Source organism: Leptonychotes weddellii, chromosome 3 (assembly GCF_054177405.1).
Source record: "Leptonychotes weddellii isolate Sample4059 chromosome 3, ASM5417740v2, whole genome shotgun sequence".
NCBI lineage: Eukaryota > Metazoa > Chordata > Mammalia > Carnivora > Phocidae > Leptonychotes > Leptonychotes weddellii.
The window spans coordinates 130,093,386-130,120,287 of record NC_138371.1 but is presented as its reverse complement, the minus strand read 5'-3'; the positions used below and the strand labels follow the sequence as shown (position 1 = coordinate 130,120,287).

At 37.3% G+C, this 26,902-nt stretch overlaps 1 pseudogene; it reads left to right on the top strand.

Annotated features, from left to right (window-relative positions):
* The first annotated feature begins 13,314 nt into the window (after positions 1–13,314).
* Positions 13,315–14,257, top strand: LOC102733276 (peptidyl-prolyl cis-trans isomerase-like 3 pseudogene; annotated as a pseudogene).
* Positions 14,258–26,902: the final 12,645 nt, after the last annotated feature.

The window sequence follows — 26,902 nt, the reverse complement described above, 5'->3', positions numbered from 1 at the left end:
TAGGTTCTGTGGTAGAATTGGTCATCATTGCCAGACTTCATTTACTGTTCTTTCTACAAAATCTGAAAAGTACTTCCTATTCCTTAGATTAGGAAGTGAAGGAATAAGAGTAGAACTAAATATAAGTAGAAATAAAAGCAGTATGTTGCATTTCCTCAAGAGGACTACAAATCTCTCAAAGGTAACATAATATCCTCACCACTTACCAGAGCACTCAGAATGACAGGGGTCCACCTACCAGAACCAGACATTCTATCCAAGCCACCTTTCCTCCACAGATTACCAGCTCTTTTGATTCTAAGTCACTCATCCCTTCCCCACTTCTCTCAGTTTCAGCTGAATTTTCCCTGCCTTTTGCATAGCTGCTTTCTTTTTCCTCACTACCTGTCTTCCTTAAACTGATAATGAGGTTACTACTGCTGGACTCTACATATCCACATCGTGTATTTGGGTAAGTGCTTATACTCAGTTGATCTACATATGGTTGTTTCTGTAACAATAACTCATCTCCTAAACAAATATTGAGCTGGATGTTTCCAGCATAGTTGTTTTTGAGGAAACACAGAAAATTCAAATGCAGGTGCATTTTTGACTACTGAAAAAAATGGCTGTGTATGTGTTAATAGGTTTCAACATCAAATTATGGCAAAGGAAAATGACATATTGTCCTCTAAAAGCTCTTTCAGAAATAGGATCAATGTTCAGAAATCATGTGAAAACGGTTCAAGGAAATAGTTTCTATTAAATGCCAAGTTAATTTTTCACTAGGAGGAAATAACTGTTGAGCCTGTCTTCTTAGATTGCTAATAATAATGGAAATTATATGTGGTCATACAGAAATTAGTAGCAAGTCATATTTCCCTGTTTTATTCTATGTGTTTGGAATGGAGAAAAGGTATGAGATCAAGGGACATATATTAAAAGTTCAAACCACAGAAAAGAGGAAGAAACAATGAGAAATCAAGATCATCTGATGAGCAGGCCTACATAAACTCACCTAGAAATTCATAGATTCTGTGCTTTTATTTTCATTCTTTTCCCAAATGTCATTACAGTATTAATACAATAGCCCTGGGGCGCCTGGGTGGCTCAGTCGTTAAGCGTCTGCCTTCAGCTCAGGTCATGATCCCAGAGTCCTGGGATTGAGCCCCACATCGGGCTCCCTGCTGAGCGAGGAGCCCGCTTCTCCCTCTCCCTTGCTCCCCCTGCTTGTGTTCCTGCTCTCGCTATCTCTCTCTCTGTCAAATAAATGAATAAAATCTTTAAAAAAAAAATACAATAGCCCTTAGGATCATGGAAACATACAAACAAAAATCTACATCTTAGACGACATGTGAAATATTTTACAGGCAAAAAATAAAATAGTGAGAAGTCTCCAGGGTTACCATGCTAGTTACTGATAAAACCTGCCAACTTAGGCACAGAATCCAAGTTCAAGGTCCTTTTCATTATGACAGAGTAATAATGAATTCTATATAATTCAAACTTACTCAATTTAAAAAACCCACTATTTTAATGAATGGTTACCTTGATTTAATTTTATCTGTAAAAGGTAGAATATTTTATGGAAGAAATATGAATTTAGTTTGAGGTATCTTCTTTATGAGAATTCTTTGCAGAAATATTAAATAGGAATTTGAACAGATCACTTTAATTTTAGAATTGAGATCTATCCTCAAAATTCTAAACATGTACATGACATTGGAAGTCATAGACACTAATGAGAGCGTCTGAGGATAAAATAAGGATAAAGAGAGGGACTAAAAGAGAGTCCTAAGGAACTCTTCTTTTAATTATTATTTTGTGCTCTAAATTCTTAGGACCTAGAAGAGTGTTTGATAGAATGTTGAGCCAATGGATGAAATAATTATAATCCCTTGGAAGCAGAAGAACCAGAAAATGAAGATGAGTAGAAAAACACAGATGGTAAAGAAACATCAAAAAAGTTTAGTGTCATAGAATCTAAAGGAAGAAAGAAATTTGAGGGAAAATGCTGCTGAGATCAAGCATGGGGAACTTGAACAAATCATATTGGACACATGCTCCTTCAGAATCTTTGGTCACATGAGTTTGGGTAAAATGGAGGGGGAAAAGCAAGATTTTAGAAATAAGTCATAATCCTGCTCTCAAGGTATTCATAGTCTAATGGGGATAAGGGAAAGGAACAGAAAATAAATGAATTACTACAATAGATTGAGACAATGCTACAACAGAAACAACAACAACAACAACAAACACAGGAGCTCTATAGAAGCCCGTAAGTCATAATAGGGCTTCTTGGAAAAAGTGATGGCTGAGTTGAGTCTTAAGGACTAGAGGGATAAACTACACAGAGTAGCAGTTATAGATGAGTGATGGGGATGCTTACTAGTGCATTTCAGATAGTAAAGGTACACATACAAAAACAGAAATATGAAGGTAGACCTAGTGAACTCAAGTTGTTCAGTGAGGTACTAGTGTGTGTAATCAATCATAGTACTGAGAACTTCTTGGCTTCCTGCCTTGCCCCTCACTATTTCAGTCTAATTCAATATATTTTAACTAAAAATTTAAAAAATGCAACTTCACTCCTAAAGTTTCTGAATAACTTTGAGAGCTAATTCCTTTAAAGGATCTAAATTAACATTTCCTTTATATAGAAAGGAAATGACATTAAAAGAGAATCACTGTCTTCCCAACTTATAAAAATAAGTGAAAAGAAAAACATACTCTTTTCAGGCTCTTAATATATAGATATATAAAATCCAAGCAAAGATAATGATCATAATGGTAGAAAAGAAATGCATACTAAAGTAACAGTTACACATTTTAGGAATTAGTTTCCCTGAAAATTATCTATTAGAGTTTGTGGTAAATTGTTTTCCCATCAGTTTGTAGTAACTGGCTAAAAAGAAATATTTGAGAGTGACTCATAGTTATGAGAAAGGGAGCTATCTTAGTAATTCTATCATTATTATATAATTGTGTGGATACAACAGTGAAAAAAATTTGTATTTATTTTGTGGTGAGGTAGTGAAGAAAATTCATGTGGAATCACAAGTGTTAATGGGTACAGGAGAATGGGCAAATAGATCTCTAATGGAAAATAACAGAAATGCAAGGGAAATTTGGGAAACTAATCAGCAAATATCATTGAAGAAGGGTGCTTCCAAAAATACATAGCTTTCAAAAAAAAAAAGTACTATTCAGCTGGATCTCTTGGCTATATAATCACATTTTTCTTAATATACTGAATTTGATATCAGAATTACTTATAACTGAGACTTTGAAGATGGTATATTTATCTAATTTTTCTGTTCATCATCTGTGCATTATTTAAAGAGGGTAAATATTCACCTGCATTTACAAGGAAAAGATTTGTGTGAAATTTTAAAAGATAAACCAGAAAAGCTTATCTCTAAGTATCTAGACACAGAAATGAGAAATTATGCCTGCCACCCATATCCTAAATCAGTCACAAATTACTATATTATTTTCCATTTCAATCTGACATTTACCAAAAATCCAATATTCTAAGATCAAACATTTATTTTAGGATACCTGATGTATATAGCACTTTACAAAGCAATATCACAAAAGTCCATCTCTATGCTAAAAGAAATTTACATGTGCCCAATGAAAGAGAATACTCATCTCTAATGGACATGGTTGTCTGCAGGTAGTAAGTTTGGGTTTCAACTTTTGGAAGGTAAATGGAAGACTTAAAACTTAGAAATATTTGATGGAGAATAAAAGGAAATAAAACATTAAAGTTATATTACTCTATTACCAAGGAATAAATTTATAGAAGAATGAATGGGTGGTATCAAATAAAATTTACAGAAAATTGAGAAACATATGATGAAAAGGCATGAAAAAATCTCATGGAAATAAAATCTGAGAATTTTAGTTAACTGTGAATAGTGTAATATGAAATTTAAAAAAATGTTAAAAATGTAGGTAGGTGGGTTAGAAGATGGCAGAGTAATAGGAGGACCGTATGCTTGTCTTGTCCCTCAAACACAGTCAGGGAAATATCAAATCATTCTGAATGCCCAAGAAATCGATCTGAGGCCTGAAAGAACAAATTGCACAACTAGTGGGCGAGAAGAGGCCAAATAGTGGAAGGTAGGAGGTGCAGAGACATGATTGGGGTGGGGGGAAGATCATGAGTGCTGCAGAGGGGAGGGAGCCCAGATCATGGAGAAAGGAGAGAGAGAAAGAAAGAGAGCAGCACACAGGGGATCGCACAAGAAAAACACTTCCCCAAAATCATTGACTGGGAAAATGAAAGGGGGTGATTATCATGAGTATTTACAACCAGCAGAGCTCAAAGACTGAAGTTTTAGAAGTCCATGCAATCACCTGGTGTGGGGCCTGCCACAGTGGTGCTCCTGTGGAGGAGGGCAGAGGCCCAGGGGCATATGGTGCGATTTGAGGATCCCCTGAGATGCATGGGGAGAGACCTTTCCCTCTTCTTGGAGTGCATCTGGGAGAGGTGGCTTTGCCACTCAGGGCACAAAAGAGCCAGCAGGCACCATTGCACTCCCCTGTCCCTTAAGCATAGGGCAGAGACACCTGCTGAGGGTGGCTAACCTGGACTCGGGCTTTTGCTGTGCTTTACTCTAAATCCCAAGCTCCTGCACACTGGTGTGACTGCCCTTCTGGGAAAAACCAGCATGAGCCCCAGTGCAGTAAGACCCTCCATCAGAGGACCGGCACAGGTCCATGCCACTCCAGGTCCCTAAAATTTGGAGTTTTGAAACTCAGCCAGTGTGCCTGAGATAAAACACACGTGCACTGCACTGCTGGGCAGGCAGATGGCCCAGACACAGGGTGAAGGTAGGGATCTGAGGGATGCCTGGGACACACAAGGGGAGTGTTTTCTCTTCTGTGAGGGTTTCCTGGAGAGCAGCACCCACGAATCCCCCCTCTCCAAGGACAAGTGAGAGTGCTTGTGTCATTTCTTTTCTCCCCCAACCATCAGCATCTACTGACTTCAGTGAGCAGAACAGCACAGACAACAGAGGCCTAGCCACTTACACCATGTTCCACCCCCCTATTTTCTGCAGGTGCTTCTTTACTAGGGAAAATGTGCCTGAGAGACAGAGCAGCTGGCCCCTCCCCCAGGAGACCAGCACAAACTCCCCACACACACCAAGTCTGATCATAGAGTGCTGCAAAGCTTCAGCTCTAGTGGAAATAGGATCTTTTAACAAGCAGACCAGAGCACACCTATTTAAAACTCACCACACACTGGACAAGGTCCTAACATTCCCCACTGTAGGCAAGGAGAAACTCTTCAGAGGACGGACCTGAGGTAAAGAGCAGCCAAAACACAAGAGCAGAGTTCACACAGCATACACCACAAACACTTCCTGAAGTATCAGGCCCTGGACAGTATACGACCTCTTCTTAATAAAACCATTACTCTAGAAGCAGGAAATATATCAGGCTTTTGTAACACAGAGAAGAGACCTAGACAAAATGCCAAGATGGAGGAATTCATCCCAAAAGAAAGAACACGAAAAGGTCATGGCCAGGGATCTAATCAAAACAGATATAAGTAATACGCCAAATCCAGAATTTAAAAACAACAATCATAAGGATACTAGTTGGGCTTAAGAAAAGTGTAGAAGACACCAAGGAATCCCTTACTAAAAACTAATGGGCTGAAATGAAAAATGCTATAACCGAGATGTGAAATGGACTGGATGTAAAGACCACAAGGACGGAAGAAGCAGAGGAATGAATCAGTGATATAGAAGATAAAATTATGGAAAATAATGAAGCTGAAAAGAAGAGGGAAAGAAAAATATTGGATCACAAATGTAGACTTAAGGAATTTAGCAACTTGATGAAGGGTAACAGCATTTATATCATAGGAGTTCCAGAAGAAGAAGAGAGGGGAAAAGGGGCAGAAGGTTTATTTGAGCAAATTATAGACAAAAATTTCCCTAATCTAGGGAAGGAAACAGACATCCAAATCCAGGAGGCACAGAGAACTCCCATCAAAATCAACAAAAGCAGGCCAACAACGAGACACACTGTAGTAAAATTTGCAAAATACAGAGATAAAGAAAGAATCCTGAAAGCAGCAAGGGAAAAGAAATCCCTCACAAGGGAAGACAAACAAGGTTAGTAGCAGATCTCTCCACAGAAACTGGGCAGGCCAGAGGAGAGTGGCATGATATATTCAATGTGCTGAATGGTAAAAATATGCAGCCAAGTATACTTTATCCAACAAGGCTATCATTCAGAATAGGAGAGATAAAGTTTCCCAGAAAAACAAAAACCAGCCCTTCAAGAAATATTAAAGGGAACTCTTGAGTGTGAAAGAAAGACCAAAAGCGACACAAACTAAAACAGGAACAGAGAAAATCTCCAGAAACAATGCCTTAATAGGTAATACAATGGCACCAAATTGATATCTATCAATAATCACTCTGAATATAAATGGACTAAATGCTCCAATCAAAAGACACAGGGTATCAGAATGGATAAAGAAACAAGACCTATCTATATGCTGCCTAAAAGAGACTCACTTTAGACCTAAAGACAAGTGCAGATCGAAAGTGAGGGGCTGGAGAACAATTTATCATTCTAATGGACATCCAAAGAAAGCCAGAGTAGCCATATTTACATCAGACCAACTAGATTTTAAACCAAAGACTGTAAGAAGAGAAGAAAAGCACTATCATAATAAAGAGGTCTATCTAACAAGAAGATAGAACAATTGTAAATATTTATGCCCCCAACTTGGGAGCACCCAAATATATAAAACAATAACAAAATTAAAGAAACCCATTGATAATAATACAATAATAGTAGGAGACTTTGACACCCACTTACAGCAATGGACAGATCATCAAAAGAAAATCAACAAAGAAACAATGGCTTTGAATAACACAGTGGACCAGATGGACTTAACACACGAAACAACAGATGTTGGTGAGGATGCAGAGAAAGTGGAACCCTCTTGCACTGTTGGTGGGAATGCAAACCGGTATAGCTACTCTGGAAAACAGTATGGATGTTCCTCAAGAAGTTAATAATAGAGCTACCCTATGACCCAGCAATTGCACTAGTAGGTATTTGCCCAAAGGATATAAAAATACTGATCTGAAGGGGCACATGCACCCTGATGTTTGTAGCAGCATTATCAACAATAGCCGAATTATGGAAAGAGCCCAGAGGTCCATCAACTGATGAATGGATAAAGAAGATGTGGTATATATCTACAATGGGTTATTACTCAGCCATAAAAAGGACTGAAATCTTGCCATTTGCAACAATGTGGATGAAGCTAGAGACTATTACGCTAAGCGAAATGTCTGAGAAAGACAAATACCATATGATTTCATTCACATATGGAATTTAAGAAACAAAACAGATGAACATAGGGAAAAGAAGAAAAAAAGAGAAAGAGAGAGGGAGGCAAACCATAAAAGAGACTCTTAACTATAGAGAACAAACTGAGGATTGCTGGAGGGGAAGTGGGTCAGGGGATGGGCTAAATGGGTGATGGGTATTAAGGAGGGCACTTGTTGCGATGAGCACTGGGTATTATATGAATCACTAAATTCTACTCCTGGAACTAACATTATACTCTATATTAACTAACTAGAATTTAAATAAAAACTTGAAACATTAAAAAATAATAAAAAATAAAAACATTCTAAAACTACTATATATGCATATAACCCTTACGACAGTGAAACAAAATATATGCTTGAGGTTTTGAAGGGAGAGGATGATTCAGTAATATCATGTAGTGGTCAGATCTTAAATGAAGTTACATGTCTACTTCTGGGCAACAGATTTTTAAAATGACTTTAAATATTACAAAAGCATTAAAATATTAAGTGCAATAATTGATTTAAAATAACTGCTTTTCACTTAACTAGACTCACTTGACTAGTTACAAAGATGTATAAAATAGAATCCTAATTAAGGAAATTTTGTAATGTAGGATAAGAGATCCACAGACAAACAACTCTCAAGCATGTGAGAAATGCTGTAAAGGATACATATACCAAGAATGAATGCAGTTAACTTGGGGAAACATGCTAACATAGGGTAACTGAAGGTATTACTATAATCTGGACTTATCCCTCAATCTACTATATTCTTGACCTCCCTAAAGTCCTGGGATAATGCAGTGAGGACAAAGGTCAGTCGATATTATAGTCTTAGTAAATGCAATGATTCCAGAATGCTCATAGCATTAAAGGGGCAGACAATGCCAACACCTACTTACTCAAAGTAATAACTTTCACAGATGACTACTTCATATGTAGGTTTTATGAGTACACTACATTATTCTTCTCAATTTAAAACTACTTTTCTTCCGTCAAAATGAAAACCCACTTATTTAAAAAAAAAATCATCAAAGTGATTAGAAGTATGGTCCTACAAATGCAATCTTTGTCCCCAGTTTAGAACTGTTTAATTGCAATAATTTCATCCAGTCAGTACTGTATAATCTGTGGGATCATGGTATCTGAGACATACTGCCTAAACTTAATCAGCCTAGCCCTAACTCTTGGTTGCCTCTCAAACCTTTGCAATTGTCCAAGCAGCCTTCTTTGTTTTTCCCAGTAATCGAGGGTGTGTCAAGACCCACTTTGCTGTGTTATTTTTTTTCTTGTTCACTTGATGTATAAGAGTTGCTCAGCTAGTTTCTGGATTTCTTTCAGAGGAAATTGTTCCATACATAGATGTAGATTCAGTGTGTCCATGGGAGGCGGTGAGTTCAAGAGCCTCGTTATATGGGAACCATCTTGAATCGGAACTCCTGTGTCCCTGCATTTCTTGATTTGTGGCCTCCTCACTCCATCTTCAAAGCCATCAACAGTGGGTTGGGTTCTTCTCAGGCTTTAAGTATCTCTGACCTCCCATTTTGCCATATATCTCAAACTCGTGGGTATTCTACAAGGTCTCACTTTTCAAATCTTATTATGAAAAATACTGCCTCCTTAATGTACAATTTCAGGAAAACACAACCATTTCTAAAAATATATAAATCTCAGTTTTATATACCTATATGCAAAGTATAAAGATATATAAAATTAAAAAAATAAACAGAAGTGATAAAAGCATTCTGTTAGAGGCATAGAGAGAAATAAAGTAGAGGTGAAGTACATGTAATCCATAATGCTGTCCTCTTAGCTGGATGCCCAGCATAGGTTATCACCATCAATTTGCATTCATTCTATTCTAGAATCTTTGCCAATGGAGAGAATTGTGTATATTTAAATTATGGAACACTTAGTCACAACTTCATGCTTTTCCTCAAATATTTGAACATGTTCATCTTAAAAGAAAATGGTGACATATTCTGTGATGGCATATAGACCAAGCCTGTATTAAAGATATCTATACCGTCAGAGACAGATCTTAGTCTTTTAAAAGATAGTATATAATAAAGATTATAATTATTATACCAAAATTTTCTCTTTTCTTCTTAGAAATAATGAGCACCTATCACTATAAGTGTTCAAACCCAAGTGATAATGCTTGCATTTCAGAATGGTGCAGAAGATATTTACAAATTGGGACAAAAAGGCAGATAGGCTCTAAGATAGCTTTTTATACAGAAAATCCATCATTCCTTAGGTACTGGATGAAAGAAATAAAACATTAAACTTACCTTTTTTTTCTTTACCAGCACCTCACTATTTTTAGAAATATGTTTATATTTATGTTATCTATTATTGTTCTTCTTTTTAAAATATGTCAAAACAGGAAATTTTTACTGATTCAGTCTGATTAGAATTGTTTCAACTCAGTAAGGTTGCTCTAAACATTATGTACAATAGATGAAGAAAAAGGTGTTAAAGGAAATTAATGACGGCATAAACTGCAAAGGAATAGTTGTATTCATTTGAAAAGCTTATTTCTCTCAAGAGCATCATTGTAACTGTTAGCACTGTGGTCACCCTTGACTCTACCCTTTAACCAGCTAAGAGACCTTGGACAAGCTTCATAGTCCCTCCAGGGCTTGGTTCTTTCATCTGTGGCTGAAAGGATTTAGTCAAGATGATTTCTAAGATTATTCCCATCTCTATGGCTTTATTATTTCAGGTACCACACAGAACCATATCAAGAGGAGAATATCGTTTATTGATTTGGATAACTTTATCTTAAGTAACAAATTACATTTAAAACTTCCCTGGCAATAATCTTTTACATATTATCAAAATAGCTGAAAATACAACTTTAAGAATGAAGTGTTTCAGTTTTGTTTATAGGCTTTAGTGGAGAAAACCATTTCATGACAAGGGGTAATAAGCAATGCAGCCATTTTTTATAGAAAAATAGATATAAAGTTATATATTTTTAGATATTTTCCATCCAATCTCAGCTATAAATGTCTTTATCACCTACAGTTATCTTTGGAATTAAATCTTTTGAGAGATGAATGCTGTAGACTATTTAATGCTTCAGCAGGTTTAGATGCTTATAACTTGTGAAAAGTTAAAATGTTTTCCCTTTTATTTCATATCCATTCTAAACTTTTATTGTTGCTTTTGAAATAGATATTTTAGAAACAAAAAGGATATGAGTGATCAGCTAGCCCAATTTTGGCATTTTTAAACCAAGACCACACATTCTTTTCACTCCTCCCATCAAGAGGTGATAGCTAGAGCCCTTGCTGTTCAAGCTCTGAGGTACTCCTTGTGAGATGCTCCACACACTGACGTGGGTGCATGCTGGAGAGCCCACCTCACCTGTACATAATCTGAGTGATGACTGGAGCTGAGTTTAGCCTCTGCCATTCCCAATGAGACATCACATGACTGGAATTCTTTTGGATCCTCCATTCCAGCCCTTCTGCCAACTGAATAGCCCTGAGTGACTTCCATCAAAACTACATGAAAGAGGAGACTCACCCATCTGAGTACTGCTACATTATTGATTCATAAAATTATGAGATATAATTAAGTGATTGTTGTTTAAGCAACTAACTTTTGGATAGTTTTTGTATTGTTTTTATTTTTACTGCACCAATAGATAAACAGACTTTGGTCCATGAAAGTGAGGTGCTAACATTACAAAATCTAAAATGTATGGCTCTGGTCTGGGGACGGGCAACAGGCAAAAGCCTGACAAGGCTTAAAATGAATACCATAGAGGACTTGAAGAGAGTGAAAAAAAAAATTACTAGGAGGTGGTAGAAAGTTTGGTACTACTTCTACCCAGGTAACCTGGAAAATATATAATGTACTTAATAAACTTGATAATCTAGTTAAGATGATTTCTGGATGAAGTGTTGAAGATGCTACCTTGTTTCTTCCAGTTGTCTTTTTAAAAATGAGAGAAAAGAGAAATGAAATAATCAACTGCTAATAGAATATGGAGTGAATGTAAAGGGCTTAGGACAACCATTCCAACCAGCGAGTGGTCCTCAAAGTAAGAGATGGTCTCAGGGTAGAGATAAAATCTAATGCACTGCCCGTAGAACATACCCTGTGGTTGTAAGATCCCTTAAGACTTCAGAAGGATTTAAGGCAGTATCAAATGTACCCTCTCAGTAACAAAAAGAAAAAGGGCATGCCATATTAGATGCTCTAAGACAGACAATAGTGCTTAGTGCACAAACAACAGCTTCACAGGAAAACCAAGATAGAGAAGGATTTACCTCAAAAAGATTTATGGGTTTGGTTTTGTCTAATGGAACAGATTAGGAATTGACACACAAAAGGCTCATGAGATTTTAAAGGAATTATGTTAGCATTGAACAGAACAGAAAGAGTTAAAAAAAAAAAAAAGGCCTAGAGATAACCAAAATTCTATATACAAGAAACATTCTAAGAAAATCAAATTTTATGGAAAACAGATTTTATGGAAAAGGAAGTTTTCAGAGGGCAGGACCAAAGCCATGTAGAATTATTATAACCCAAAGACCAAGACTAAACCTCAATTGGGAAATGAAAATATCTGCCCGATTATATTTAAGAATTGCTATAGGATAGTGATTGTCTTATTTTCTCTGTTCTGGAAAAGGAATATTTACTATGATTATCCTATGCCTGCTTCATCTTGGGACATTCATTTGTCCCAAGGGGACAGATCATTTGTCTCTTCATTTCACAGGTCTACAGTCTAAGAGTAACTTTATCCAAGGGGGAAAAATACCCTAAACCAAGATATTTTTATAGCTACATATAATTTAAATGCTGTGATCCTGGACCTTGAACCTGAGCTTTGTAACATAATAGAATGAGACTTTTGGTGGTTCTTGCATGGTGAAGGAGAAGATCAATACTGTTGTAGGGCTTGTACTCCAGTGGTTTAAGCATGAAAGCAAATTATTTGAAACTTCTTTTATGCAGGTCAATGATCCCTCCCCTTGAATATGTACGTGATTGAGATTGCTTCAACCAGTAGAGCATGGCAGAAGTGGTGTTAGATTGTCTAATATCATGAAACTTTCACCTTCTTCACTTGACACCCTGACCTACCATATAAGAAATCTAACTGCTCTGCAGATGTGATACTGAAGAGGCCACATTAGGCATTTTGTTGATAATTCCAGCTGAACTCAGCCTTTCAGATGTACCCTCCAAGTCACCATATGTGTAAGTATGCAATTTGCAGCTTCTAATCCACACTATCTAATGGTTGAATATCATCAAGCGGCCTCTATTACACCACATGAAACAGTAGGATTATGCAACAGATCTCTGCTGGAAGTTCTGACCCACAAAATTTGTGTGATACAGTAGAATGGTTGTAGGAGTTTTACTACTAAGTTTTGTGGTCTTTTGTTCCACAATAGAGACCTAGAACATATACCTTCTCCTTTAAAGGTCAATCTTCAACAGATCAAATTATGGCAAGGAGAAATGAAGTGATTTGTACAAGTTTATGCAATAGTGTAAGAGGAGAATTGCGGTGCAAAACCAGAGCCCATATCTCCCTTTTATTTCCACTGTACCTCATCATCCTAATGGAGTGCATTTTTTTGTATAATGCTATCTTACAATGTTCAGAAATCAAGTAATCAACTTTATAAAAGTCAAACATGCTTTTTTTTTTCGTCCTTCTGTTTCTTTCCTTTTACCTGATTGTCTTCTGCTATTTAATATTTTGAGACTCTGCCCACATATCAAGACAATAAGCATAGGTGAATTCTAATTTTTAGTGGACTTCAAAATAGAAATGCAGGGTAGCCTGAAGACAGTAATTTCGAATCACAAGCATCTGCGATTACATCTTTTCTGTTTTAACAACACCTGTGGTACCCGAAGTGAGACTCATTTTCTAACTTCTCTTGATAAGACTGTGAGAAATTAACAACAGTAGTTCCTGAAACTATCAAGACTAAAAATGTCAGTGACACTGAATACAGATGTAAGTGATATTAAAATAGAAGGCTTCTGTGAGAGGTCACCCAAAACTTGCGAGAATTTTTTTGGCTCTTAGTACCAATAATTACTACAATGACTGTATATTGCATAGAAATATCAAGGGTTTTATGGTTGAAACAGGAGATCTGACAGGTATGGGAAGATGAGGTACAGTATCTGGGGCAAACAATATGAGAATCAATACAGCAACTTTCTTAAGCACAATGTTAGAGGTGTCGTATCTATGGGTAATAACAGCCCAAACACCAGTGGATCTCAGTTCTTCACCTATGGCAAGCAGTCACATTTGGACATGAAATATACAGTATTTGGAAAGGTAATAGATGTTCTGAAGACTCTAGATGAATTAGAGAAGTTACCAGTGAATGAGAAGACATGTCAACCTCTCAATGATGTGCACATTAAGGACGTAACTATTCATGCCAATCAATTTGTGCAGTAGCTGTAGTAGACCTGGAAAGATACTTGGCAAACCATTCGAGGAACACACCTACAGTGGTTTATGCAGTTTTAATTATACCAAAAGACTGCATCATCCTTCTGCTTGTTTACAACTAAAATCTCCCGAGTTGGTGGTACCAAGGGGACCCAAATGGCTTTTACTCCCACTACTAGAGCATTTTCTTTGCTAAAACTATTATCCAATGTATTTCTTTAAGTTTGATTTTTTAAAATCCTCTAATTTTTTGTTACATATAAACATTCATTTAAAAAATAGAAATACATTATTTCTGTGATAAAGACTTAATGCCCTACCTATTTCTCTGCCCCCATTCACTGTCATCCCTTATAACTAGAATGAAAAGCACTTAATTTCACACTGTCTTCTGAGCTACAGTCAATCCAACCCCAGGATCAAGAAAGACTTTATTCAGAGAAATTTATAAGTCCCAAGCAAGCAGATCTGCATTTCCACACTGAGGTAACTCTTTGATAACTGCACTCTTTTCTTGTGATCACTTCTCCTTCCAAGTTTGGTTTTTGAGATGAAGCCATCATATATTCTATATCAAGTAACTGAGTCTCTGTCCTTTGTTTAATCTCATGCCTGGGTCCTGGTTTGGATTTCCTGCACATTTCCCCTATTCACCCAGGATTGTGTCCCACTCTATTCTTGGAGATTCTATATTCAAATCTTGTTATGAAAATTTTAACCCTGCAGTGGGAATTATGCTAATTTTCTCCAATTTCTTTGGTGTTCTGTAATTCTCTCTAGAATCTTTACTTTAGTATTTAGCTGCCTTAACTTAGTTTTAAGTTACTTAACACCTAACTCTTACACTCTTGCTGGTATTCCTGGACCTAGTGTGTGGCCTGCCTGTCTATCCACCTGTCATGACCCATTATTGTTTAAGGCTCACCATTGTATTCTCCAGATAAAATGCTTTGCCTGTTTGGCTGGATTTCCATCACTCGATTCTTGTTCAACTTGCAAGAACTGATTTTATCTCAGTGTTGGCTTTTAGTCTCCCACTTGTATCCAACCTAAACTCTTCCTGCCACTACCAAGTCCTATATTGGTTAGAGGACAGCTGCTGGATGATAGCTAATAGAGAGACAGTTACATCGCTCTAATAATTAAAAGTGCATTGTAAATCAGTTGTTCTAATACAATTTTAATAAAAATTTACCTCTTTAATAACTTATAAGAAAATACTCGTGCTATTCTTTCTCCTTGGTCTTCGATAAGAATAATAAATGAAGGCCACAGATTCAGAAATTGAATATCAATGTTTTTAATATGTGCATATTTACAAAGGTCACTATTTAAGTGAAAGGGGTAGTTTTCATATTTGCCTTTAAATAATAGAATTCTCACAGTGGAAAAGTATGATGCCTATTTATATATAAAGCCACAGCTTTTCTCTGGGATGCAGTGAAATAAAGCGTATGACCATGATGTGTGTAATGTTTTTATTTAAAAAGTTCATAATTCTGGGGCGCCTGGGTGGCTCAGTCATTAAGCGTCTGCCTTCGGCTCAGGTCATGATCCCAGGGTCCTGGGATCAAGCCCCGCATCGGGCTCCCTGCTCTGCGGGAAGCCTGCTTCTCTCTCTCCCACTCCCCCTGCTTGTGTTCCCTCTCTCGCTGTGTCTCTCTCTGTCAAATAAATAAATAAAATCTTTTAAAAAAATAAATAAAAAGTTCATAATTCTGACCTGGATTTTTTATCAAGAACTTAATATGACTTATATATGTATATATATATAAGCATACATATATATGCATATCAACTATTGTAATCATTTACAAAGTAAAAAAAAATGTTGCAAGTTTTTAAGATGTTCTTCATTATATTGTATGGACTAAGTATTTGTCTTGGTCCAATTAGGAGATAGAGCCACACAGTAACTTAAATAGGGGAAGTTTAATATCAAGAATTATTAAGCTATGATAAAATCATAACTATAAAGATGAAAAGAGTATGTTCTAAAGGGCTCCTCCACCTTCTCCTAGAGCTAAGGAAATGTACCAAAGAAGGACATACTTAGGATATATTCCAACCTGTGCCAGGATAGTGTTCAGACCTAGTTTGAACAGTGAGGTTTGTTGGATCGCCCGAGTTAAAGCTAGTTTACAGATATCAAGCAAGGAGAAAAATTAAATAAAAAAAGAAAAAGGAAAAAAGAACCTCTGGACTGGGGCTGCATGGTCACCAAGGAACTGTGTGCTCTGGGTGCACAGATAAAGCAAAGCAACACCAAATGTCCCTACACACCTGCCCTTTGCCTGACAGTGTGGCAAGAGCAAGAAAAAAACAAAATACCATTTATCCTAACCAGGAAGAGAAGCTCCCTTCCCCCTGCAGTGTCTCTCTAGCGCCCTCTATCGACAAAATTTAAAATCATACTCGCCATAAGGTAGAAAATGCGGGAAGTGCCTCCTTGCTGAGAACAAACATACTGAAGCGAAAATTTGGATTTGTGAGACTACACTGATAACTGCCACAGACATCACATAAGCTATGTCACTATATTGTAAATGTACATTAAACACAAAATAAAACAACTCTTTTGTGCCATGTATTTGCCCTATAAGTATTATCACAACCAGTATGCAATAAAAATTAGTAATAATTATAAATATTTTAACATTTAAAAACATTTAGGTGGATACTATTGATGCTCTAGATATTTTGAGAAGTTTCCCTCCAATTTGAAACTGATAAAACCTTTGTTCTAGATAAGCTTCCCTGTGCTGCCAGAAATTATTATTCCATGGACTCTACTTCAATCTTTTTTTTCTTTTTTTTTTAAGTAATCTCTATACCCAAACGTGGGGCTTGAGCTCATGAGTCCAAGATCAAGAGTCACATGTTCTATGAAATGAGCCAGCCAGGCACCTTTACATCAACCTTTATATTTGGCTTTATTATATATAAAAAATAGACTTTTGTGTCTTCCTTTCTTATTTTATTTCTCATGTTACTCTTCAGATACATGGTGGTGGCAATAATCCACACAAATGAGTGCTTACTTGTGCTGTAGCCTACAACCAGTATCCACACATTGTTTTCATGGGAAGTCACAAGCAACCATATTGGTCTGAGTGGTTAGAGTCACAATTAATCTTTCTGTGCTGAGAACAATATATATTTCTTGTTCCAACATTGGCAAATGAGGACCATATAAGACAGTAGGCATTTGTTGCACTATACAAAATAAAGATAATTCTAAAGAATCTGACCCCTTCTTGGTTACCTAGAGTTTTTCTGAATGGGAGATTGAATCTCTGCTGGAAGAATGTCACCATGCTGAATGCAAACCCCTTTTACCTTCTTGTAGTAACAACAAGGCATTGACTAATTTAATGTAGTTTTGTCTCACCAAAAATTTAAAAATTATTTATATTGGTGATCATTAACATAATGATATTTTGAAATCAAAGCTTTGTTCCTAGTGCTTTAATATCCCAGAAGCAATTAGAACTCATCCTAGAATTAGATTTGTGCTCGTTACATCCGTATGAGCTAAGTGGTTTTGTTCTAAGAAGTTAGCCCAGCTTACCAGTTAAAGGTATGTAGTCTGGAGTCAAAACTGAACTTTGCAATTGAATTTTAGGTTTTCTATTTATTTATTCATCTATTTACTCTTTCAGCTAATACAAGGCCCTGTGCTACATCATGAGGATACAGCAGTGAGCAGGACAGACTCAATCCCTGCCCTCATAGAACTTACATTCTAGCCCAGAATAAACACACATTAAATAAAAAAATATCAACTGAGTTACTGAAAATTTTGGTAAGTAGCTTGAAGAAGTGTATAGCATACTATGAGAGGTGGAAGGGAGGTCTAATCTCTCTTGCAGGTTAGGGAAGTCTTGCTTGAGGAAATTACACTTGACTTCAGGTTTGAAAAATGACTAGGAATTGATAAAGGTGGGGGTCTGGAGTCTTGGGGTTGGGAGAGTTGTCTAGGTAAGAGAGGCCCCTGAGAAAGCCCTGGAGGCATGGGAACAACCTGAAGGGACAGAGGACCTAAAAGGAAAATATCATTCTTAAGAGGACAGGCTGTAAGAAGAGTCTGGTGAGGAGGCAGGGGATTCAACACACATTATTTTAGAATTTATTAGATGTGACAAACCTCACTGAACCTCAGTTCTTCCTTCTGTAAAATAGAAAAAAAACAATGCCTCTGTTTCAGAAATGTTATAAAGATTAAATAATAGAATGTTTACAAAGTCTTTGGCACATAGTCTTGCCAGACTAAACACTCTCAAGTATTTACAACAGCAGAGCAATGCAGTGTCTTTCTATTCATTTTTCTAATCTATAGTTTCTGCATAATTTCAACCCTAATCGTAAAATTTTTAAAGATAGTATTTTTACATCTTAGATTTTTAAAATCAATCTTGTCATTATTTATATATTTAGAAGTGACTATATATTAGAGAGATGAGGAAGACAAAATAAATATAAATAAGTTTAAATATATATACATATATATATATAACTAGAATGCATGTATTTTGGAACACAGATGCTCAAATATTTTAGTAAATAAATAATTTAGACTTTAGTTTGAAGAATTGCAACCTTAAGCATCTTCCTATTAACATATTTCCGCTTTTTCCTAAAACCATGGAAAACACAATTAATTATGTGGCATCTGTTGTGACTTTCTTCATTGGACTAGCAAAATCGCTTGAGTTTTAAGGTGTTTTCCAATATTCAATTAAATAAACTTTGAGGTATGAGAAAAAACAATGGGCCCTCTTGCACCTCTTTTGGAGGAACACTGGGCCTAGTTGTCAAGGTAACTTAACCTCATTTTCAAGGTGAATGAGACCACCATAGGAAGGTGTCCTGGGGCTCAATATTTCCTCAGTAAGTATTTTATTCCTTAAGTGTTGTCAGAAGCAAGCTTGAAGTGGACATACTGTTTTTCACTTTTACCTTTTTAAATAAAAGTTATAAAAAGCTCTTTGAACATCAGTTTTTTTTACCTTTGTATTTATATTTTTCCCTCAGGGAGCATTTTAAATGGTATGTTCTTGTTATTCCCTCTCTCCCATCAGATTTGTTTCTCTGGAGTATTATTCTTTTACTTTATGTTTTACACAAGAAGCTGACAGCTCTGGCTTTGCTAAAAGGATCCATTGTCTGCTTTTTTCTGATGAAAACACTTGCCCAATGTTCCACTGACCTTTTGAATCTTCCCTCTTTACTTCTTCTGTATCCCGGTTGCAACATGAGCTTTTCTCCCCCAATAATCCACAAGAAAATACACGAATGATAATAGAGAAAAATGTCAGAAACATGAAAACCAGGTGCTAAGAGATGGGCCTGTACTGCTGGGAAAGTCTAACCCCTGGCGTTCTGAGAGTAAAAATACCTACCATGCCTTCCAAGAAAATTGAAAAGGAAAATGTTTCAGAGATATTTACTGAGATATTAGGATGGTCAGTCAATGCCTTTCTCTACTAGAGGGAAGTAAGCATGTATATGTATTTGGGGGGCAAAATCTATTTGTGGCCAAGCCAAAGAGCCAAATGTCAGAAATAATCAGATCAAGCCTGTCATTGAGAGCCTCTGAATGATCTGAACAAGGGTACTTGAGTGGTGGAACTGGAAAAATTCCAGGCCTAAGACGCTGTGAAGTCTTTCACAGAACATGCTATGGCTGCCTCATTTAAGAAAATGACTACCCCGTTTGCCGTTCAGGCCTCCTTTTTGTTGTTGTTGTTTATTTTGTGTTTATTTTTACAGTAGAACCCTCCATGGTAGTACTAATGGAGAATTAGTGAGTTTTAAAGGGAACACTAAGCTACAATTAATTGATAAAAAAGTATGCCTTTTTGTGGTTGAGTGTTACGGGATGCCATGGAAATGACTATACTGACAAGTAAAATTTAAAAGTGGCTTAATTCTCCACTGTGAAAATAAAGAAAGAGATCACTCCTTCTCCCCCAAGTTTCTTACAGAATTTAAGTTAGAAAACTTGTAATTAAGTACTTCTCATTTCTTTGAAATATGTATAAACCTTTAGAAACCTAGACAGGCCTTCTGTCAGGTTTATGACCCAGGAATGCTTTCCTCAAAGACCTAGGAGCCTGGGATGCCTGGGTGGCTCAGTCGTTAAGCATCTGCCTTCGGCTCAGGTCATGATCCCCAGGTCCTGGGATGGAGCCCCACGTCAGCCTCCCTGCTCCACGGGAAGCCTGCTTCTCCCTCTCCCCCTCCTTGTGTTCTCTCTTGCTGTGTATCTCTCTGTCAAATAAATAGATAAAATCTTAAAAAAAAAAAAAAAAAGACCTAGGAGCCAGCTTTTTGAAATGTAAACATCAAGAAAGATTGTGTCACTATGTCCCAGTTTCTGTGGGAGAGTCGGAGTTTAATTTTTGTAGGTGCCTTGTTCCATGTTGGAAAACTACCTCCTGCTATAAAGATATGAGAAATTTGTTTTTCTTCTAGTAGTCAATTAGCTAACACAGATGGTCACCCCAATTACCAGGTAAAGTTAGGATGTACTTGTGTGACAAATGGTACTGTCTAATCCCCTCTTATTCGAGGACTTATTACTGTTTTTCTTGAAAACATGTATGTAATGAATTATATCTCCTTGGTTATGTAAGGGGATAAATATTCCTTCTGTCTTTGTGATCTCTTAATGGACTACCTGTTTTGCATATCACCTTCTGATTTAATACTTAATCTTTTTTTTTTTAAGATTTCATTTATTTATTTGACAGAGAGAGACACAGCAAGAGAGGGAACACAAGCAGGGGGAGTGGGAGAGGGAGAAGCAGGCTCCCTGCTCGGGGCTCGATCTCAGGACCCCGGGATCATGACCTGAGCCGAAGGCAGACGTTTAACGACTGAGCCACCCAGGTGCCCAATACTTATTCTTTAATAAAGTATTGTCTTTCTCTACTGCCTTTATGGAGAGGCTTTCTGGGTTTGGAGAAGATTTTATTTTTAATTATATTTCCCCAACACAATATGATTTAAAAGTACATTTTAAAATGGGTATGTGTTGCAATCAACCAGGAAATATATACTAAACCTAATGTCTCCTATCTGAAATAAGTTTACGTCAGTCTTTTCAAGGCCTTGTGGATGGATAAGAAGAATTTGTATAGAAGTGGAAAATCTAATCTATAGCATCAAGAAATTTGCTGAGACAGAGACCCAACTCATTTTCATCATCATAATTTTCTTTCTGAACCTGTCATTACAGTTAGATTAGTTGTAAATAAAAATAAATAAGCATAGTTGGTGATGATAGAAAAAGATTTTCAGGGTATAATTCAATGATATATTTCAAAAGGGTCGTTAAATGTCTCCTATTACATCTCCCTGACTTATAAAGCGTCTGAGAAATGTGTAAGTAGAATCTAACAAAAGTTTTACTAAAATTTATCATATGACGCCATTTGCAAATCAATGTTTTCATCACTATGTCCATGAAATAATACAGACACCTCCTCATTAGGTGGAAGTCACTGGTGGGTTTTATCAAAACGTTGGTCTGGTGTTTATTTGACTATGTTTTTACTGTTGATGTGAATAAACACAAATTTTTTAATTTGATTAAATAGGCACTTATGACATGGTAATTATGAAATGTTGAAAAGTGAGAATCCTTAATCATAATGCAGTCTTGAGAATGAGGAATGGGAGACACAAGGAGGGCTAAAGGAGTTGTATGTATCTAACATGGATTAATTTCCAGTGAGAACTTTTCATGTTGGACGTTCCTGAGGAAAGTTTACTTTCTCACCAAAACTAAAGTGGAAAAATGATATATAATCCCCTCACTGATAAGAATTAGGAAAAATCAGGAGGATACAAATATAACAGTGCTTCTTTTTATAATCAGGGTTTAATTAAATAATATATTTCCAGAGGGTCATTTAAAGCTCATCTATTGCATCTTCCTAATTACGTAGATTCTGTGAAATGGGAAATATGAGGAGTCTTCCTGTCTCTGCCCGCCATTTACAGACATTGAGTGAGTAGATCCTGAACATTGCCTAAGTTTGCTGACACTATGGAGAATCTTGGAGGAACCACAGACTGAGAATATTAATCATAAATAAATTCTCTGAAATGAGAGGGCTTTCATTCTATGGTAGACTGGCATGGGACCAACTGAAGAGGTTCAATAGAACCTGAGAAGACAAAAGAAAAGGCTACTTAGAATTAGATATACTTACCTCAAAGTATACTGAAAATTTCCAGAATAAAGTACCATCAATGAAAGACTTCATTGTCTGCCTCATTACCCATCCAGGACCTCTGATCTGGTTAATATTCCAGGACCTCAGGCTGGACGTCTGTATCCAGGGTCCTAACTATCCAAATCAGATATAGAGCTGCCTCTTCTCCCTCAAGCAGAAATGTGACCCTCATTGTTTGTTTTTTTTTTAATAGTATAAGTTTTCTCCATGGCCTACCTAGTCTTCCTGATAGAGAGCTTTCGAGAGCACTTAAGAGTAGCTGGTGTTATAGATGTGAATAGCACTAAGTATAGTTTCGCAGTGAAACACCCAGGTGTTTCCACTTTCTGAGCAACTCTAGGCTTGTTGTCATTGCTGCCTGCCTCACATCCATCTCCCTCAGAACTGACATTCAATTCTGAGTGTCAGTTTTGCTTCTTAGCCCAATTTTTCTATCAATTTAGTGGCCATAAATCACAGAGACGATGTGGGGACGAGGGGGCAAAGCTACACCCTGGCTTATATATAGGATCTAGGGCCTGGCTCATATATGGTTAGAGGCCATTGGACACTGCATTAAAGTTCAGAGATTCTTGATGAGATCAGAACATATGACATGTATGACAGACCCCTTGCTCTTCTGTCTCTCATGGTTCATCTCCAGCACTTACCAGAGGGGTCAACCTGTTTTTCTAGCCTGGTTGACCTCTGTGGCTCACTGTGAGGGAATGACAAATGCCTCTCTGATGGCCCTGGTGGCAGGAGGTGTTAGGTACCTTTGTCCTTGCCCTATTTTCCTCCTCACCTGTTTTTCTCCAATGAAATTGCACTTTACTCTGACAATAGCCCAAATATTGGATGAGACCCATGGAATTGCTTCTATGCAACCAATTTTGCATGATTCAACTTACAGTTCTTCATAGAAGCATTCAAGTAAATATCACAAAGCCTTGTAGATTTGGGGAAAAAGGGAAGAAATCATGAACTTTGGTAAAGAAAACAGTGTAGATGAATGAGAGGTGTAGTTGATGTGGTTGGTCCTCTCCTACAATATCTGAAATCCATCAAACATATATGCCACAGCAAAGCAATAATATGTTTTTTAAAAGATACACATCCAATCTATGTCAGATAGTTCTTTACCTTTTATTGTCAAAACCTAATCCATTTCCTACAAATAAACTTGGCCTTAGAGTGTATTTGCCTTCTCCTTGCTCTACATTATAAACCTTCTTATAGGAAAAGATATCAAGTGGCATCATATCCAAAATGCTTTTATTTTACCCATGAGTTTCTTTTTTCATTGAAGAATGAAGGATGGAAGTTTCAGTTTTCCAACATTCATGTACTATGTTTATACACATTAATTCATGCTTATGTTACCTGCTTATTTGTGTTTGTTTCTTAGGACAAAGCTAGAGTGACTATATTTTCTAGATAAAGTTATACTTTGAATTTTTTAATTATAATGAAAATAATAATCCAGGATACTAAGGGACATAAACCTGTCAAAAGGATTATATTTGCCCTTTCATTTTCTTTCAATTTCAGTAGAATATATTTAATAAATATTTACAATAAAATATATTTTTAATAAAATCTACACTGTTTTCACCACTATGTATGACAGGAGACTATTTCACTGGTTGAAAATCCTGAGCCTCCAACCTGGCATTGCTCCTTTGGGATTAGGAACCAATTACAGAGAGAGCACCAAAGCATTGGCAGAGACTATCTGGCTATTGCTCTAGCAATGTGGAGAGGGTGTCTTCCCTGCTTTTATTTTGTATCTCAGGGAGAAATACGGCCATCATGTAACTCTACCCACAACTTCAACTGATGGATTAATTCTATTGACCATTCTGTGGCAAAAGTCATTGTCTTACTAAAGGACACATCTCCCTAAGTGATTAGAGAGATAAATATTTGAGCACGGCATTTGTATGCAGTATTTATTTTTCTTCAGTTCCTATATCCTATTAGGAAGGATGTGATAACTTTAATTGGAACAACAACCACAGTTTAGTAGTAATTTCTATTCCCTTAAAAAGGACACATCATGGAGGAGGAGGAGCAAGATGGCGGAGGAGTAGGAGACCTAAATTTCGTCTGGTCCCAGGAATTCAGCTAGATAGGGATCAAACCATTCTGAACACCTACAAACTTAACAGGAGATCGAAGAAAAGAATAGCAGCAACTCTCTGAACAGAAAAGCGACCACTTTCTGGAAGGTAGGACTTGCAGAGAAGTGAATCTGAGGGGATATTCGGGAGGATACACAGCAGGGGAGGGGGCCTCCGTCGGCCGCTTCGGGCAAGTGATAGAGCAGCGGAGCACAAAATCGGAACTTTTAGAAGTCGGCTCCGCTAAGGGACGTCGCTCCAGTGGCTAAGCGGGGGGTGGAGCCCTCGTGGGACAGTGTGGTCTCAGGATCCTCACGGTCACAGAAAGACCGGGGGTGCCTGAGTGCGGCAGAGCTCCCAGGTATCGGAGTGGGGAAGCCGGCTGCAGAGACCGAGCCGAGGCGCGGGCTCTCAGCTCGGGGTTGCCATAAACCGTGATCCGCGGCACAGTCGGGCCCCTGCTCCTCCAGCAGGGACCCAACAAGCGGCAGATCCAGGGAGACTCACCTTCTTCCCCCTGGAGGAGAGGTGTGGGAGCGCACCGCAGGGATCTGCTGGGTTTGGAGACTCCACACGGGGTCGGGTGCCAGAGATAAACATTGGTCACAGGCCGGGTGAGCACGGAGTGCAGCCGGAGACCGGGGAGATGGGAGTGATCGACTGCTTTTCTCTAGGGGCGCACTGAGGAGCGGGTCCCAAGTTCTTGGCTCCTCCGGGGCGGAGATTGGGAGGCCGCCATTTTCACTCTCCGCCTCCAAAGCTGTACGGAAAGCTTGCAGGGAACAAAAGCTCCCAAGAGCAAACCCGAGCAGAGTACTTAGCCCAGACCGGCAAGGGCGGGGCAATTCTGCCTCCGGCAAAGACATTTGAGAACCACAGCAACAGGCCCCTCCCCAGAAGATCAGTGAGAACAGCCAGCCAAGACCAGGTTTACCGATCAATGAGAATGGCAGAGCTCCAGCGCTAGGGGACTACTGCACATAGAATTCATGGCTTTTTTACCATGATTCTTTAGTCTTTCAAAGTTAATTTTTTTTAATTTTCTTTTTTTCCTTTTAATTTTTTTTGATATTTTCTTTTTCCCTTTTTCAACCAACATCTTATCAATCCCTTTTTTAAAAATCTTTTTTATTTTTCATTTTTAGAGTCATATTCTATCCCTTCATAGAAGTTAGCCTTATTTTTGGTATATATATAAGTTGTTCTCTCTTTAAAATTTTGGGATAGTTTTTTCTAACAGACCAAAATATACCCTAAATCTCTAATGTATGGCTTTGTTCTAGTGTCCTGCCTGATCACATTCTCTTCCTTTTTTTTTTTAATCCTCTTCTTTCTTTTTTAACCAACTTCTTATCTTATCAATTCCTTTTATAAAATCTTTTATAGTTTTCATCTTTACAGTCATATTTCATCCCTTCATCGTATTTGTCCTTATTTTTGTACATATATAAGTTTTTCTTTCCTTAAAATTTTGGGAGGCAGTTTCATCCAACAGGCAAAATAGGCCCAAAATCTAGTGTGTGGCACTGATCTATTCACCAGCCTGATCATATTTGATCATATTCTTTTTTTTTAATCTTTTTTTTTCTTTCTTTTTTCTTTCTTTCCCTGTCTTTTCCCCTGGTATCAGGTCTCTTCTGATTGGTTTAGTGTATATTTTTCTGGGGTCGTTGTTACCCTGTTAGCATTTTGTTCTCTCATTCATCTATTCTCCTCTGGACAAAATGACAAGATGGAAAAAATCACCTCAAAAAAAAAGAACAAGAGGCAGTACCGACTGCCAGGGACCTAATCAATATGGACATTAGTAAGATCTCAGAACTAGAGTTCAGAATGATGAATATAAAGATACTAGATGGGCTTGAAGGAGCATGGAAGTTATTAGAGAAACCCTTTCTGGAGAAATAAAAGAACTAAAATCTAACCAAGTCGAAATCAAAAAGGCTATTAATTAGGTGCACAATACATTAATGAAAGAAAGAACAAGAACCATATGATCCTCTCAATAGATGCAGAAAAAGCATTTGACAAAGTACAGTATCCTTTCTTGATCAAAACTCTTCAGCGTATAGGGATAGAGGGTACATACCTCAATATCATAAAAGCCATCTATGAAAAACCCACAGTGAATATCATTCTCAATGGGGAAAAACTGAGAGGTTCCCCCCTAAGGTCAGGAACATGGCAGGGATGTCCACTATCACCACTTGTATCCAACATAATACTAGAAGTCCTAGCCACAGCAATCAGACAACAAAAAGAAATAAAACGCATCCGAATCGGCAAAGAAGTCAAACTCTCACTCTTTGCCAATGATATGATACTTAATGTGGAAAACCCCAAAGACTCCACCCCAAAACTGCTAGAACTCATACAGGAATTCAGCAAGTGACAGGATATAAAATCAATGTACAGAAGTCAGTGGCATTCCTATACACCAACAACAAGACAGAAGAAAGAGAAATTAAGGAGTTGATACCATTTACAATTGCACCTAAAACCATAAGATACCTAGGAATAAATCTAACCAATGAGGCAAAGAATCTGTATTCAGAAAACTATAAAATACTCATGAAAGAAATTGAGGAAGACACAAAGAAATGGAAAAACATTCCATACTCATGGATTGGAAGAACAAATATTGTGAAGATGTCAATGCTACCTAGAGCAATCTACACATTTAATGCAATCCCTATCAAAAGACCATCCACTTTTTTCAAAGAAATGGAACAAATAATCCTAAAATTTGTTTGGAACCAGAAA